Genomic DNA, 16,863 nt, shown 5'->3' with positions numbered 1-16,863 from the left:
ATAAGTACACTTTACAGGCCAAGGCTCCCCTCTGGGAATTAAGCATCTAGAATAGAGCCATTATAGTCATGCTCCTGTGTGGGGAGCATGAAGGTTTCCAACCAGGACTGTAAGGTGATAAGAGCACATGTCAGATTCAGTTTCAGATAAGTGTGTTTTAAAGAGAAGAGATGTTAGAGGATAAGAAGACATGGAGATCACAGGATGATCATTGGATTGCGCCCAGGGAAGCCTTTAGCTTTTCCCAAACAAACTGGAAAGGTTTTACGGGAAAATTTGAAGTCTGTTTTTAAGTGGGTCCCAGTCTCGTGGTCTCTTCCTGTCTCACTTAAAATAATGTAAAAGCTAACTCATGTACTTCAGTTCCCCTGAAATGGAATTAGCTGAACATTTTCCTTTAGAGTTTCAAGAATCTTTCACTGTTTTTTGAGACAGCGTCTCACTATGTTGCCTAGGCTGCTCTCAAACTCCTGGTCTCAAATGACCCTCCCACCTCAGCCTTCCAAGTAGCTGGGATTACAGGTACATGCCACCACATCTGCCTAATTTCAAGAATCTTAAATTAACTTAGAGCCAAGGAGCAAGATGAAGGATGGATCCCCTAATAAAAATAGAGCCATTTTTCAGCCAGGTAAAACATTGTTAAATAGCACCTACAATATACCAGGCATTATAGGGTGCTTGGTGAGTGACGACACTGTGAAGAACAAAACAAATACAGTCATTACCTTTATTACACTTATATTCTTGTGAAAGGAGACGGCATTTAACAGTCATATGCAGACCAACCAACATAAAATCTAGCCCCTTGCATCAAATCCAGGCTTCAAACAGATTTTTGGGGGGTTTGGTTTTAAAAAAAACATAGAGACGGGGTCTCACTATGTTGCCCAGGCTGGTTTTAAACTAAAGAAACAGCTAAAGAGGCACAATAAGACTTGTCCAAGTTCCATAGTTAGTCAGGGACTAACTAGTTATCTGTGGTGCCATATCTGAGCACATGTCTCCTGGGTCCCATATCTGGGCTCCCTTTAGCTCAAAAATATACTTCACGTAGACTATATACCTTTTTGTGGGCTCTCATTTCAGTCGTGATAATGGTCTTTACAGAACAGAAACTAATTGCAAAGGAATCTGTTACCTGTTCTCATCAGTGTGCCACATATTCTTCCCCTACAGGAAACAGAAGCCACAAGTGCAACTGTGATGTTAATCACTTGACAGACATTTTCTGAGTGACATGAATATGTTAAACTCCACTTACATACAGTATTTTAAGTATTCCTATCATGTACAAATACGCTAAAATCTATCGAAGGCTGTTCTGGTGATCCAGAAAGTGTTATAAAAGGAACAAGGGAAATGATATTTTCTCTTTTAGGAAGCATTAAAGATGTCTTCTTTAATAATTATTACAATAAAGATTCTGTAACAACATATGCTAGGTAATAATTTTTGTCTTGTAATATGAATGTTTTCTAATGGAAGACATTTAAAATGCCTTAGTTGAAGATTAATTCAAAGAAAAGCCTGCTTTGGGATTCATCGCAACATCTATAAGGTGGCATTATTTTTCCAATATTCTTTTACTCTGTCCTCTGCATTTGAAAGAGCATATGTCCAACCTATAATTATTTTCTGCTAATTAGAGTAATTCATAGTTAATTATTCAAAATGATTTCTCTTCAAAATCAACTCCATCTCTTTTTCTTTTCTATTCTTTTCTTTTCTTTTCTTTTCTTTTTTTTTTTGAGACAGAGTCTCGCTCTGTTACCCAGACTAGAGTGCAGTGGCACAATCTCGGTTCATTACAACCTCCACCTCTGGGGTTGAAGTGATTCTCCTGCTTCAGCCTCCTGAGTAGCTGGGATTACAGCCGCCCACCACCATGCCTGGCTAATTTTTGTATTCTTAATAAAGACTGGTTTCGCCATGTCGGCCAGGCTGGTCTTGAACTCCTGACCTCAGGTGATCAGCCCACCTCGGCCTCCCAAAGTGCTGGGATTACAGGTGTGAGCCACTGTGCCTGGCCCATCAACTACATTTCTTACCATGACATTAAAAAAAGATACAAATAAAATATTATCAGAATGAAAATTTCTATCAGAGGAGAATATACTTTTTACTTTCTTTAAATAGCACTAAAATCTTTCTTCACTAGGAAAGGTCCTATGAATTCCTACTTCAATTCATTTGGACTAGAGAAGGGACTAGCATCATGAGGTGATGACTATAAATGTTTTTGATAATTAAGGATTAGTTGTATTGAGTATATAGGAGTAAGTAATTTTACTATTAATATATTCTTAAAGAAGAGTTATAAAGCAGTAAGACCTAACAATGGCTAAGGGCTAATAGTAAACACAGTAGCTTGGGACCCTGGATGTCTGAAGATGTACTCTGAGTAGACAGTGTCTCTTTGTGGGCTCTCATTTGGGTTCTGCTGATGGCTAAATCTCCCTTTTTGTCCTAATCTTGATCCCTCTTTTTAAAAAGCAGCTTCTTTCTTCTTTTATCTGCCTAGGAAAGTCCTGAGCCTTCATCTGTCTCTAAATTAAGAACATGTTTGCCTGCATCCTGCCACTTTCCCCATTCTGACCTCACTTACCTCTCCACTTTGTTCTATTCTGATTGTCATAAGAGACCCAACTGTCCCTCCTAAGAGGTGAGATGCTCCTCTGCCTAAATTTGTCTTAGGTAATAGCCTCAATATGCATCTGCCCTGCATGGCCAAATTTTCTACATACATTTATTGAGTACCATCAGTGTGCAAGACCTAAAGTTATATAATCTCCTAAAATGAAGTAAGTTGAAATGCCAACTGTGTGTGACACAAGGAGTTCCATTAGATTAAAATGAACAGAGGAGAATAAAATTATCGATGCATAAATTTAAGATTGAAAAAGAATTATTAAATTAGAAATGACATCTACTTCTAGATTGAGAAGACAAAGGAGAAGATTAAAACTCTTGGAAATACTGAAATTATTGCTAAAATAAACTGCTTCTGGTTTGACCGGGACTAAACAAGTCTTGTTCTTCATACTTAATGAAAACTTTTCAACTTAGTTTATTTGCTTTTCCCCCGTTATGGACTAAATGTTTGTGTCACTGCAAAATTCATATGCTTAAGTCCTAACGCCAATGTAATGGTTAGGAGGTGGGGCCTTTTGGAATTAATTATTCATAAAGTTGGAGCCCGCATGAAGGGGATTAGTGCCCTAATAAGAAGAAACATGAGTTTGCTGTCTCTGCTCTGCTTTCTACTATAGAAGGATACAAAGAGATGCCAGCCATCTGCAATCCAGGAAGTTGGCTCTTAGCAAGCACTTGATCTGCTGACACCTTGATCTTGGACTTCCCAGCCGCCTGAGCTGTGAGAAATAGCTGTTTATTGTTTAAGCCACCCAACTATGGTAATTTGTTATAGCTGCCTGAACTAAGACATTCTCCCAGTGGGAATACAGCTCAACTTTTGTAACAAAAATTGGTTTTAAAATCCCTTCCTTACACTTTATACAAAAATTAACTCAAGATGGATTAAAGACTTAAATGTAAGACATAAAACCATAAAAACCCTAGAAGAAATCCTAGGCAATACCATTCAGGACATAGGCATGGGCAAAGACTTCATGACTAAAACACCAAAAGCAATGGCAACAAAAGCCAAAACTGACAAATGGGATCTAATTAAAGAGCTTCTGCACAGCAAAAGAAACTATCATCAGAGTGAACAGGCAAATTACAGAATGGGAGAAAAGTTTTGCAATCCACCCATCTGACAAAGGGCTAATATCCAGAATCTACAAATAACTTAAACAAATTTACAAGAACAAAACAAACAGCCCCATCAAAAAGTAGGTAAAGGATATGAACAGACACTTCTCAAAAGAAGACATTTATGCAGCCAACAGACATATGAAAAAATGCTCATCATCACTGGTCATCAGAGAAATGCAAATCAGAACCACAATGAGATACCATCTCACACCAGTTAGAATGGGTATCACTAAAAAGTCAGGAAACAACAGGTGCTGGAGAGGATGTGGAGGAATAGGAACACTTTTACACTGTTGGTGGGAGTGTAAATTAGTTCAACCATTGTGGAAGACAGTGTGGTGATTCCTTAAGGATCTAGAACTAGAAATACCATTTGACCCAGCAATCCCATAAACTGAGTATATACCCATAGGATTATAAGTCATGCTACTATAAAGACATATGCACAAATATGTTTATTGTGGCACTATTCACAATATCAAAGACTTGGAACCAACCCAAATGTCCATCAATGATAGACTGGATTAAGAAAATATGGCACATATACACCACGGAATACGATGCAGCCATAAAAAAGGATGAGTTTATGTCCTTTGCAGGGACATGGATGAAGCTGGAAAGCATCATTTTCTGCAAAGTGTCACAAGGACAGAACACCAAACACTGCATGTTCTCACTCATAGTTGGGAGTTGAACAGTGAGAACACATGGACACAGGGCGGGGAACATCACACACTGGGGCCTGTCATGGGGGTTGAGGGCTGGGAGAGGGATAACATTAGGAGAAATGCCTAATGTAAGTGATGGGTGCAGCAAACCAACATGGCACATGTATACCTATGTAACAAACCTGCATGTTGTGCACAGGTACCCTAGAACTTAATGTATAATAATAATAATTTTTTTTAAGTTTTTCAACATTTAGATTTTCACAGTAACTGTGACAGAAACTAGAAGAATAAAAAGATCTAGTTAAATGTGTAATGTGTCTTAGTCCATCCATGAAATAAACCTTTATTCTTTTCTGATTTGAGGAATATGTAAATTCTACTGGCTATTTTTGAAACTTTGACATCAGGATTTCATTTCAATGCTATCATCTCTTACTTTTTTGGTAACTTAGAGTACTTTGAATTAAGTTTTATCAGAATAATACATACACATAGCTTTAAAAGCCTAAATAATACATAATGGAAAATATGTCATTTTCTCACCCTTCCTCACACCTCAAAGGCAACAAGTATGCACAAAGATCTGTTTCTTCTGATATTTATCTCCATTTTTCTAAATAGTCTTCTAATAGTTCTATCTCTTGACTCATCAATTTTAGATATTGATTATTTGCCATAGTGTAGCCACTTATAACCATGAGGGGAAGACACCTCAGTATTACCAAGGACTCAGGCTTTCTCCCACCTCCTGTTCCTCCATTCTTAGTGTATGGGTCTTAGCTCCATGGTCATGATTAGCTGCTTTTCCAGAAGCTCTGCTCAGCAGGTTCTACCCACATCTCATTGGCCAGAACTAAGTCACATGACCACATCTAGACACAGTGGAGTTTGGAAAAATCAGCACTTCAGGTTTCCAGTCCCTACCCCAAAGAACTCAAAGGAAAAGAGGGTTGTGAATGGCTTTTAGGTATCAGTCCACTGTCTGCCACAGTAACCATCCATGAGTTTTTCAAATGTTCTCAGTAGATCCGTTAAAAGCCTATCATATTTTCTGAGTGTTTCAGTACATCAACAAATAGAATGCTTTTCAATATGTTCTGTGTCATGGCACACATTGAAAATAATATTTTTATGGTTCTTTGTGAGAAATGGGAGGAGGGTATTAAAAGCTTGAGGCCACTGGCCTGGGACTCTGACCATTCCAGGCCCCACCCAGACACTCCAAGGGTGAGAGAACCAGTTTCCCCACATTTGTAACCCATTCACAGCTCTGGTCTTTTGGGACTTGGAGATTTCCTGTAACCTTTAATCCAGACTGTCTAGACCTACAGCACAGTCATCATGCTGGGACTTTTCTTTGCTTCCCTCCTGTGTTAGATTTCCTGCTTTCTGGATCTTACTCTTTCTTGGTTTGCTCCATTATTTTGCCAATGCAATATTCTAGTACTTTCTTTTAAAATATGTTAATAAGAGGTAAATATTTCGAATCCTTGTATGTGTGAAAATGTCTCTATCATGCTTTCTGAATTTTGAAAGCAAGTCTTTCGGTTTTCAATGTTGCTTTTCAGGTGAGCAATGGTATTCTGATTCCCAGTGATCTCTATTTAGCCTGCTTCTTCTTCTCTTGTGGATTTTAAGATCTTCTCTTTATCCCCAGAGAGTTATAAATGTTCATGATGATGCACATTGGTATGGGTCTCTTTTCATGTATTGTACAAAGAACTTGGTGAATCCTTTTAATATGGAACTGGTCCATATTGAAATTTTTTTTTTTTTTTTTGGTATTAGATCTTTGGTAATCTTCTTTCTGACAATTTTTTCTGTTCTCTTTTTTTTTGAAGGAGGGACTCATTATTTGGGCATTAGGAAGACATCTTGAATAGTTATAGTTTCCTATATTTTCTACATTTTTTCTTTTTGCCTTATTTTCTAGCAGAATTTCTCAACATTATCTTTCAAACTGCTATAGAATATTTTAATTTCTTGTTTTCTTACAGGTCATTTTTTATTAGTGCCTTGTTCTTGTTATAAGAATCCAATAGCAATTATTAATTCTCTGAGAATATTTATTATAGATTTTCTTCAGTTTTCTTCTGCCATCTAATGCAGGTGTATCTGTAGATCAGATCATCAGATCTCTAGATCGTTAGTGATAATATATCTCTAATTCCTATGGGTTCTTTTTTTTCTGTTTCTCTCTTTTGATTTCTCTTATTCATGTTAGAGATTTGCCTCAAGCATTTAGGCTATCTAGGTAGTTCTAGGCTATCATATTTAAATCCAAATCCCTAAAGAAGTCTTTGGAAAATATGTGTTCGTGGGTAAGCATGAAGGAGGTGGGGCTGTCAATTGAGGGGTTTCACTGGAGCTGGAATTTTTGAGGACTTCCAAATTTTAGTATTTGAGGCTCTGGTCTCTAGGGCTGTTTAGTTTCTCCAGAAAAGAATCTCCCACTTGGAAGGTAAATTACTGGCAGGTAACCATTCTAAGGACAAGGGGGCAGATATTCATTTCTTCTCATGTTTTCAGTTCCATTAATCACTCTCAACCTAGAGTGTTCCTAATTGAATTAGTTTTAGAAAGAAGTCTTCTATCTCCTATGGAGGAGGAAATTGTGGACTCAGAAACTTCCAACTTTCTACTATTCTGCCTTCCAAGATAACCAGTGCTTCTGAATCTGGAGTCTTTCTGGAATTCTGTTGGGTGAATCCCCCTACTTCGTAAGATTCTCTTTTGCAGATACTTAGGTTATAACCTCCACTCTTGCACTTGTTTTATGTTTTTCAAATTCCTGATAGCTCTCAACATTGTTGTCTTCTCTCCAATTCATTTTGTCTTTATGGGTTTATACTTTCAAAAAATACCATTTCTGTTATTTGTGAGGTCTCAGAAGATTCTTCCATGTCTAACAGTCTGCCATATTTAACAAACAGTTCTCAATGAACTTTAAAGATTATTTAAATAAAGGCAAAGGTATGTATGGGCTCCTAAGTTTCTTTTAAAGCCATGTAAACCTACTGAGCTCAGTGAAACATTTAGGAAGCATGGACAAGGCTAGGCACTGTGCCACTCATACACATCAAATCTTCCTCACGTCCTTCCCAATATTTTCACTGTTACATGCAACATAAAATATTACTGTTTTACTCGGATTAGTTTAGATTAGTTTCAATTGTTGTAGCCTCCAAGTAGATATTGAGGCCATGAAGCCACAGCTGTTCAGAAGATAGGGATAATGAGCTAGAAGATGGGCCAATGAAAAACCTTGACAGTTCCCCTCTAGAAATAAAGCTAGGAAAGAACACATATGTTCACCCCATAGAAAGTTTTCCCATGAAAAATACTCAAATTTTTCCATTCAGGATGTTGTAGTAACTGATGCTATGAGGAAAGACTGCATAATTTTTATTTAAAAGGGGGAACTGTAAAAAGGTCATAACATTAATCAGTGTTGTATGTGTCTCAACAGGGCATCAAGGTGCATCTTGGTGTTGAATGAAGTTGTTCCATATGGGCTCATTTCTCAGGTAAATATCAGAATAAGTTTATGTGGGCAGTAAACTGATATGTACCCAAACACTTGTCACCATTAATACATAATACCCTTTTTGTGTTTGAAGAAGATATTCAATATCTTCCATATTTGGGAGATAGTCTGAAATACTGCACCCTGTTTATTAGGAGGGTAGTTTCTTTCAAACGTGAATCAAACAGTTAAAAAAACACATTTACATTACTTTGCTTTCTGTAGTTCACTAAGGACATAAAGAAGTAAGTTCACTAGGTACATAAGAAAGCCTGAAGGTAATAATGGAAAATTTCTTTAGCTAGCTATCTGGAAAATTGCTTTCTTATGTAACTATGAAAATTATTGCTGATCTTTGGTTTGTATTTTTGGTTTAAATATTGAAAATATTAAGATTCTAATCATTACACATCTGGATGGATGTTCAAAGAGCTAAGTAATGTTTATCATGACATTATTTAGACAAAATATTAGAGACTGAGTAAACGTCCAGTTATAGATAATTCAAATAATATATTTTGGGACATCCATTCGATGAAATAATTTGTGGACATTTAACATGATAATGTAGAACATCAGCTTTCTGATGGGATGTGTTAACACTTGTTTATCTGGTTAGAGATATAACTAACATGTTGGGAACTGTGTATAACTGGAAGCCTATCGTACCTGTACTACAACCCGATTGTCCAAATCTGAGCACACCCTTTGAATTTTTTATATGTTGCTTTGGGGAAGAAAATAGAGAACTCTCATGAAAATAATGTTTAATGATATGGCAAGTAATACAGAATAACTAAAGACAGAAGAAAATGAGCTGGATTGCCAACTCATGGCAGCTACACAGAATTGTAGGCATTCATTTAAGAAGGTACATTAGATATCAGACAAATGATCAAAGAAGCTTACCACTAGTACAAATATTAAAGAGCATTAAATTGTTTGAAAGCAGAGAATTGTCTAACTTGCAGAGCAGTTATTTTTCCATATATACCTTTGTGAGGCTATATTTTCTGAAGTGTTATTTCAGTTGTTGGCCTTGGAATTTGTTTCCCTTTTCTTCCTTTGTTACTTTAAAGGAATTAAGGTCAGCTGATGTATTTTTACTCTCCACATTTGAATTTGAGGCAGAACAATTCCCATGGAGGATTCTTGTGGAACTTCATTTATGTTTTAATAAAGTCTTATTTGTATTGACTTCTGGGGCAGCATGGCATTCCCTAACTGATAAACTACTAGGGTTTACTTTTTTATGGAGGGATTTTAATTTAATATGATAGATTCAACTGTTGTTTTTCAGGTTTTATATGCATGCCTGGAAGCCTTTTAATAACTTGCAATAACAAACAAAATGAATGTGACTTTTAGGGTAGACACTTTTGTAATTGATATTTTTATCAACTCGGGATGTTTATTTGTTTTGCCAAAAAATGAAGTGCATTTTTTTCATCCTTGGGGAATAAAAAGTAATGGAATTGTAATTTACTAAAAAGTTGCAAGAAAGATTCCATAGTTGCAATGAAAAAAATTCATACAGATATATTTCTTGCTCTCTAGACATGATTCTTGCATAACTCACAAAAAGTACAAGATTTTTTCCCTTATCTTAATAAATTCATTTGCCTTCCTGTATAAAATAGTTAGGGATCAAGGAGTAATAGAATATTTAAAAAAATATTAACAGGGAGTAATTAAAGTTTGCATGGACTAAAATACTGCACAGGAAATTATATTATTTTAATTTTAAAAATTATACATTTTTTAGTACTGAAGAATGGGATTTTGGACACAGAAGTGATTTTGATAAGTGCCAGAATTCTGCCGAAGGCCAGAGGCAAAAAGAGGCAAAACAAGGAACATAAAAATAGAGAATCTACAAATTAGCATGTTATAATTACTCTCTTGCATAGCATTTAAGGACATCTTTGAAAAGATCCAATGTCTTCAGCAACTGTATCTAACTAGCATGTACTCTAGCATGTACTCAAATTGACATGATTCTTAAAGAGAAGCATCGGGACAACTCTTCTATAGTGATGAGGCATTAATGAACAATGTTTTTGGTTGATAAACAGTAATAGAAATTTGGGATTAAAATGGCCTTTTCAAAGGAGTATGTCATTCTTATGAAAATAATAGGTACTTAAGTTTATCTCTCATTTCTTGTTTGTGTTTGTGCATTAGTCAACCTGACACTTCAAGGATCCTTAATTTTTATGAATATGGTAGCATGCTGGTAACATTTTTGAAATACCTATTTTTTTTTAAAGCCTGTATCTTACCTTTCCCCAAGACTGAATATAAGTTGTCATGATAGTTACAAGGCTGATGAAATACTGAATGAATTGTGGGAGGAGTGGTTGCAGCAGGGGTTGCAAGGTGAAGAGGAGGCAAAGGAATATGAGGATTTCAACAAGTTGCTACACTGAATAGTGCTTTGTCTCAGCCCTCCAGAAACAAAAGTGATAGCTGGTATTTATTAAGTTCTGCTGATAAATTGGAGAAATAAAATTCCTGAGTTTCAGTTTATTTGTAACTTATGGCTCAGTGATTTTATTTCTCCAGGTTCTCTCTATATATACATATAGGCTTACCTGTTTTATTGTGCTTCGCTTTATTGTGCTCCACAGATATTGCATTTTTGTTTTTTTTCTAATGACTGGAAGGTTTGTGGCAACCTTGCATCAAGCAATTTTATTGACACCATTTTTCCAACAGCATATGCTCACTTCATGTCTCTGTACCACATGTTGGTAATTGGCAATATTCAAAACTTTTTCATTATTATCATAATATGTATTAAAGTGATCTATGATCAGTGGTCTTTGGTGTTTGTATTGGGCCATTCTTCCATTGCTATAAAAAATTCCTGAGACTGGATAATTTATAAAGAAAAGTGGTTTAATTGGCTTATGGTGCTGCAGGCTTTACAGGAAGCATGATGCTGGCATTTGCTTGGCTTCTGGTGAAGCCTCATGGAGCTGTCAATCATAGCAGAAGCGAAGGCGGAACAGGCACATCACATGAAAAAGGCAGGAGTGAGGTGAGGGAGAGATGCTATACACTTAAATGACCAGATCTTGTGTGAACTCAGAATGAGAGCTCACTTATCACCAATGGGATGGCCCAAGGAATTCATGAGGGATCCACCCCCATGATCCAAACACCTCCCATCAGCCTCGCCTCCAACAATGGGGATTACAATTCAACATGAGATCTGGGTTGGGACAAATATCCAAACTATATCAATGTCACAATTGTAATTGTTTTGCAGGGGCATCAACTGCACCCATAGAAGATGGTAAACTTATTTGATAAATGTTATGTGTTTTCTGACTGCTCCACCAATCAACTGTTCCCCTGTCTCTCTCCCTCTCCTTGGGCCTCCTTCTTTCCTCAGGCAAAAAAAAAAAAAAAAATTGAAATAGGTCCATTAATAACCTTACAATTGTGCCTAAGTGTACAGGTGAAAGGAAGAGCTGCACATTGCTCACTTTAAATCAAAAGCTGGAAATGATTAAGCTTAGCGAGGGAGCATATCAAAAGCCAAGACAGGCCAAAAGCCAGGCCGCTTGCACCAGGCAGGCAGCCAGGTTGTGAATGCAAATGAAACATTTTTAAAGGAAATTAAAAGTGCTACTCCAATGAACACATGAATGATAAGAAAGTGAAACAACCTTATTGCTGGTATGGAAAAGGTTTTACAGTCAGGTAGAAGATCAAACCACCACCAACATTCCCTTAAACCAAATCTTAATCCAGAGTAAGACCCTAACTGTCTTTGATTCAGTGAAGGTTGAGAGAGGTGAGGAAGTGTCAAAAGAAAAGTTTGAAGGTAGCAGAACTTGGTTCATGAGGTTTAAGGAAAGAAGCTGTTTCTACAGGATAAAAGTGCAAGGTGAAGCAGGAAGTGCTGATGGAGAAGCTGCAGTGAGTTATTCAAAGGATCAAGCTAAGATCATTGAAGAAGGTGGCTACACTAAACAACAAATTTTCTTTTTTTTTTTTTTTTGAGACGGAGTCTCGCTCTGTCGCCCAGGCTGGAGTGCAGTGGCGTGATCTCGGCTCACTGCAAGCTCCGCCTCCCGGGTTCACGCCATTCTCCTGCCTCAGCCTCTCTGAGTAGCTGGGACTACAGGCGCCCGCCACCATGCCTGGCTAATTTTTTGTATTTTTAGTAGAGATGGGGTTTCACCGTGGTCTCGATCTCCTGACCTCGTGATCCGCCCGCCTCGGCCTCCCAAAGTGCTGGATTACAAGCGCAAGCCACCGCGGCGGGCCAACAACAAACTTTCAAAGTAGATGAAACAGCCTTCTATTGGAAGAAGACGCCATTTAGGACATCCATAGTTAGAGAGGTGAGGTCAATGTCTTGCTCCAAAGCTTCAAAGGACAGGTTGGTTCTTTTTTTAGGGCTAATGCAGCTGGTGAGTTTAAGTTGAAGCCTATGTTCATTTACCATTCCAAAAATCCTAGGGCCCTTAAGAATTATGTTAAATCTCCCGTGCTTGTGCTCTATAAATGGAATAATAAAGCTTGAATCATGGGATATCTGTTTATTGCATGGTTTACTGAATATTTTAAATCCACTGTTGAGACCTACTGCTCAGAAAAAAAGATTATTTTCAAACTGTTACTGCTCCTTGAAACAACGCACCTGGTCATCCAAGAGCTCTAATGGAGATGTACAAGGAGATTTGTGTTGTTTTTATGCCTGCTAACACAACATCCATTCTGTAGCCCATGGAACAAGGAGTAGTTTCAACTTTTAAGTCTCATTATTTAAGAAATACATTTTGTAAGACTATAGCTGCCAAAGATAGTGATTCCTCTGATGGACCTGGGAAAAGTCACCTGAAATCCTTCTGGAAAGGATTCACCAATCTAGATGCCAATAAGAACATTTGTGACTTGCAGGAGGAGGTCAAAATATCAACAATGAACAGGAGTTTGCAAGAAGTTGATTACAGCTCTTTGAGATGTTTAGGACTTCAGTGGAGGAAGTAACTGCAGAAGTGATGGAAACAGCAAGAGAACTTGAATTAAAAGCAGAGCCTGAAGGTGTGAGTGAATTGCTGCAATTTCATGATAAAGCTTGAAAAGATGAGGAGTTGATTCTTATGAATGAGCGCAGAAAGTGGTTTCTTGATATGGAATCTACTCTTGGTGAAGGTGTTTTAAACACTTAAAAAGACAACAAAGAATTTGGAATATTTCATAAATTTAGTTGAGAAGGCAGTGGCAGGGTTTGAGAGGATTAAGTTCAATTTTGAAAGCAGTTCTACTGTGGGTAAAATGCTGTCAAACAGCATCACATTCTACAGAGAAGTCTTTTATAAAAGGAAGTCATTTGATGTGGCAAACTTCATTGTTCTCTTATTTAAGAAATTGCCACAGTCACCCCAACCTTCAGCAACCACCACTCTGACTAGTTAGCAGCTGTCAACTTTGAGAGAAGACTCTACACCAGCAAAATGATTATGTCTTGCTGAAGGCCCAGATGCTCCTTAGTATTTTAAAGCAATGAATTATTTTTAAATTAAGTATGTACATTGTTTTTTAGACATAATGCTATTGCACATTTAATAGACTACAGCATAGTGTAAACGTAACTGTTATGTGCACTGGAAAAACTTTGTGTGACTCAATTTACTGAAATATTCACTTTATTGTGGTGCTCTGGGACCAAACTGACAATATCTCTGAAGTATGCCTAAATAGGCTATATATATATATGTGTGTGTGTGTGTGTGTGTGTGTGTGTGTAAGTTCTCTATATGTATAGGCGATGTGGATCTCACAGATTATAGTGAGGATAAAATTATATAATATATGCAAAAGCCATACCAAGTTAAACTACACAAAAGTATTCAAGGCTTACAATCCATAGGTATACTTTCATAAACTGAGCTACACTGAAAAATCTTGCAGGATTTTTGTGTTCCTCATGTGATGGACACACTAAAGAGAAAATGTTGTGTCATAAAAATGGAGTAAGATGAAAAGAAACACTGCTTAATGTAGATGTCATCTACATCATCTGAGACTCCTGGGATGTCATACATTGCAAAGCAGGCAAAGGGGGAACAACTACAAAGGCTGCAATGAGGGTGCAAGCTCAGTGTGTTTGAGGAAAAGAAAGCAAGCCAGCAAGGTAAAAGTGAAAGATGAAGTTGAGGGAGCCCTCCCGTCATACGCCAAGATATTCTTACCACTTTCCTCTAAACATCCCTGGCATTTTCTCTCTTACTCACTTGGTTTCTAAGTATATAATCTTGTATTATCCCACTTTAGTTGGTAGTATACATTTTTTACCGCAGGCTCTTTGATGGACACCATATCTTGGACTCTATATCTTAAGGCTCCTTATGCTCTTCACAGCACTCAGTGAAATGCTTTGCCCGTAATAGGTACACAACAAGTAGTATTATAATTGTTGATGAAGCCCAATTATATAAACTATTCTTCCTAGCAAAACAGAATAAACTTGAGACCTGCAAAAGTGAATGTCCTAAGTAGGAGGTGGCTCTGTAGATTAGCTCAGTCTAACGGTGAGTAGTTTGAAAATAGAGCTTTTGAGTCTTCTGTATTCACTGGATTTCATTTAATATCAATACCTAACAGAGCTCATTACATGGCTGAAACTCATGAAAAGTTTGCTGGAATTCATCAAATGGCACACTTAAGATTTGTACATTTCATGACATGCAGATTTCTCCTCAGAAGAAAAAAAGAACTGTAAATTAATTTTGCACTCTAGTTAATGATAAGCACACTGAAGGATTTCTGGAAAAATATAACGATGGCTGTAACTGACTTTGAAATGCATCAAAAAATTATATGGATTGATGGATGGGTGGCAAGATGGACAGGTATATGAAAAGGCAAGTGTAGCAAAATGGTAGCTCAAGATGATGGGTGTTCAGGTATTCATTGTAAAGTTATTTCAACTTTTCTATAGGTTTGAATTTTTTATAATATGGGGAAAAGTCAGTTGAAAGTGATAACTGAAAATTTATATTAACAAAATGATTCAGTTTATAGCCAATGTGCTCTCAGTTTTATACATCTGAGCTTTCAGAAAATCTTCTGATTCTTATATAAATCCAAGATATAGTCTTAATTTATGACTTCGAAAGGTGCCCAAGGAAGTATTGTAATCAATTCAACTTATTGCCTTCATAAGTTAAGAGTTTTGGTTATGTTCACTTATGTTTTTCTAATCATGGCTATGTCCCTGATAAAACTTTCTAATCTATACTGAAAAATTGTAGTCATTTGTGATGGTTAATGATAATTGATTTTTAACAATCCATATTACTTATTGAATAGTACATTCTTACCTTAGCATTTCACCACGAGCAAAGCCAAAAAGTACAATCAACAGAATATATCAACAGTCCCTCCCTGTCTCTCTCTCTGCCTGCATTCCCATGTTTGTCTTCCCCCATTTCTTTCTTTTTTCCTGAGGCAGAGAAATTACATAGCTTAGGTAAGCATGACATTTAAATGGGAGGGAATACGATCAACATTAGTGCAAGATTAAAATTCTATAACTAGATTTATCTTCTTTTAGAATGAAATATCTAAGAAACTGTGGCTTATTTGTGCCACTATATAACATAAAGAAAGTTGAACAATTTATCTCAATTTGCAGAACTTTTGGTTTCTACCTTTGTCATCTAAGTTCTGAACAGTTTATTTTAATGTGTTCCTTTTGTGTATGTAAAAGTTGTTCTTTAGTTTTTCTGTTAAAACAACAGAATGCACTCTCACATTAACACTTTCATAACCTAGGAAAAATGAATGGAATGCCTATCTGAAGTATAGTTCTAACTTTCATTTTGTATTACCGACAATTTGTATCTTTGAAGGAGACTTGGAGTGACAGCACTATAGTAACCCCGCTTCATCTGGGCCAATCTATAGAAAATGTTTGAAATCAGTGGAATTTCTAAGTTTTCAAAAGGTCTACACAGGTGTCAATAAATATGAGAAATGGTCTCAGAGTTCTGTGTAAATGAATAGGTTGTATGTATTTTAAGGCAGTCTTACAGGAACACATTGAGAGATCTGGCATTCTGAAAATCAAACATATGTCATATCAACATTCCTAGTACAAAGTATTTTGTTACTGTTTCTGCACTCTAAATAGCCCTGTGTAAAGGCACATCATTGAACCAAAGCATATGGAGGCAGCTATTTAGTTATGCTGAGCTATGCTGCAATATCATTTTGCTACTGCCTTACTCACCTATTTCTATACATTTGCCAATGGAAATTTCTGCTCTAGAAATTATACCATGGCAAAGAGAAAAGTAAATACATGAGGTTTGATTCCATTTCTCAAGGCATATCAATATGAAACAGTGTTATTGTCTGTTTCCTGCAACTGCTGAATCAAGAAAACATATGCACCTATGCCTTAAGGAAGGAGTAACTCTTTAAACTGCCCTTTTTGTTTACAATTACTTAATTACTTTATTTTGCCAAAAATAAAGGTCATTAAAATCATCTTGAAGCTTGACTTAAATTTCAGAAGTAGCCTGCAAATAGTTGTACCGTCTTTAACTATGTTCCATTTAACACATTTAATAGATGTAAAAGCTCACAAGTGATGATATAAAGGATAATTTACGCTTGCAATGCATTTTTGTCCAATTAATAGATTGCCTGTGTGTTGCATATTTTGCATGACAAAAGAGCAGAATATTAAACTGCCATTCATAATGAAAATGCACTTTGCAAATTAAAAGTGCCGAAACAGAAATTTTTCACCCTGTTTAGGAAATAAACAGTCCTTAACCAATTAAACTGCATTGTAATAATTCTATGATTTATTGCAAGTTGTTTAACTTTCAAAACTCGGCTAACCCATATTAAGGT

General features: G+C 36.6%; 1 protein-coding gene and 1 long non-coding RNA gene across 3 annotated transcripts in view; one reads left to right on the top strand and one right to left on the bottom strand.

Moving 5' to 3' along the window:
- KIAA0825 (KIAA0825 ortholog) overlaps nucleotides 1-16,863 on the bottom strand; it is a 481,693-nt gene that overhangs the window by 85,717 nt on the left and 379,113 nt on the right. The window lies entirely within an intron of this gene.
- Nucleotides 1-16,863, top strand: part of LOC116471000 (uncharacterized) — a 248,955-nt gene that overhangs the window by 124,787 nt on the left and 107,305 nt on the right. For both annotated transcript variants that reach the window (XR_009214087.1, XR_004248698.2), the window contains exon 5: nucleotides 7,921-7,978. This is a non-coding gene — a long non-coding RNA (uncharacterized LOC116471000). The remainder of the gene's footprint in view (nucleotides 1-7,920; nucleotides 7,979-16,863) is intronic.

Source organism: Hylobates moloch, unplaced genomic scaffold, assembly GCF_009828535.3.
Source record: "Hylobates moloch isolate HMO894 unplaced genomic scaffold, HMol_V3 SCAFFOLD_6, whole genome shotgun sequence".
NCBI lineage: Eukaryota > Metazoa > Chordata > Mammalia > Primates > Hylobatidae > Hylobates > Hylobates moloch.
Note: the sequence above shows the minus strand (reverse complement) of the source record. Positions and strands in the feature narration are given on the sequence as shown.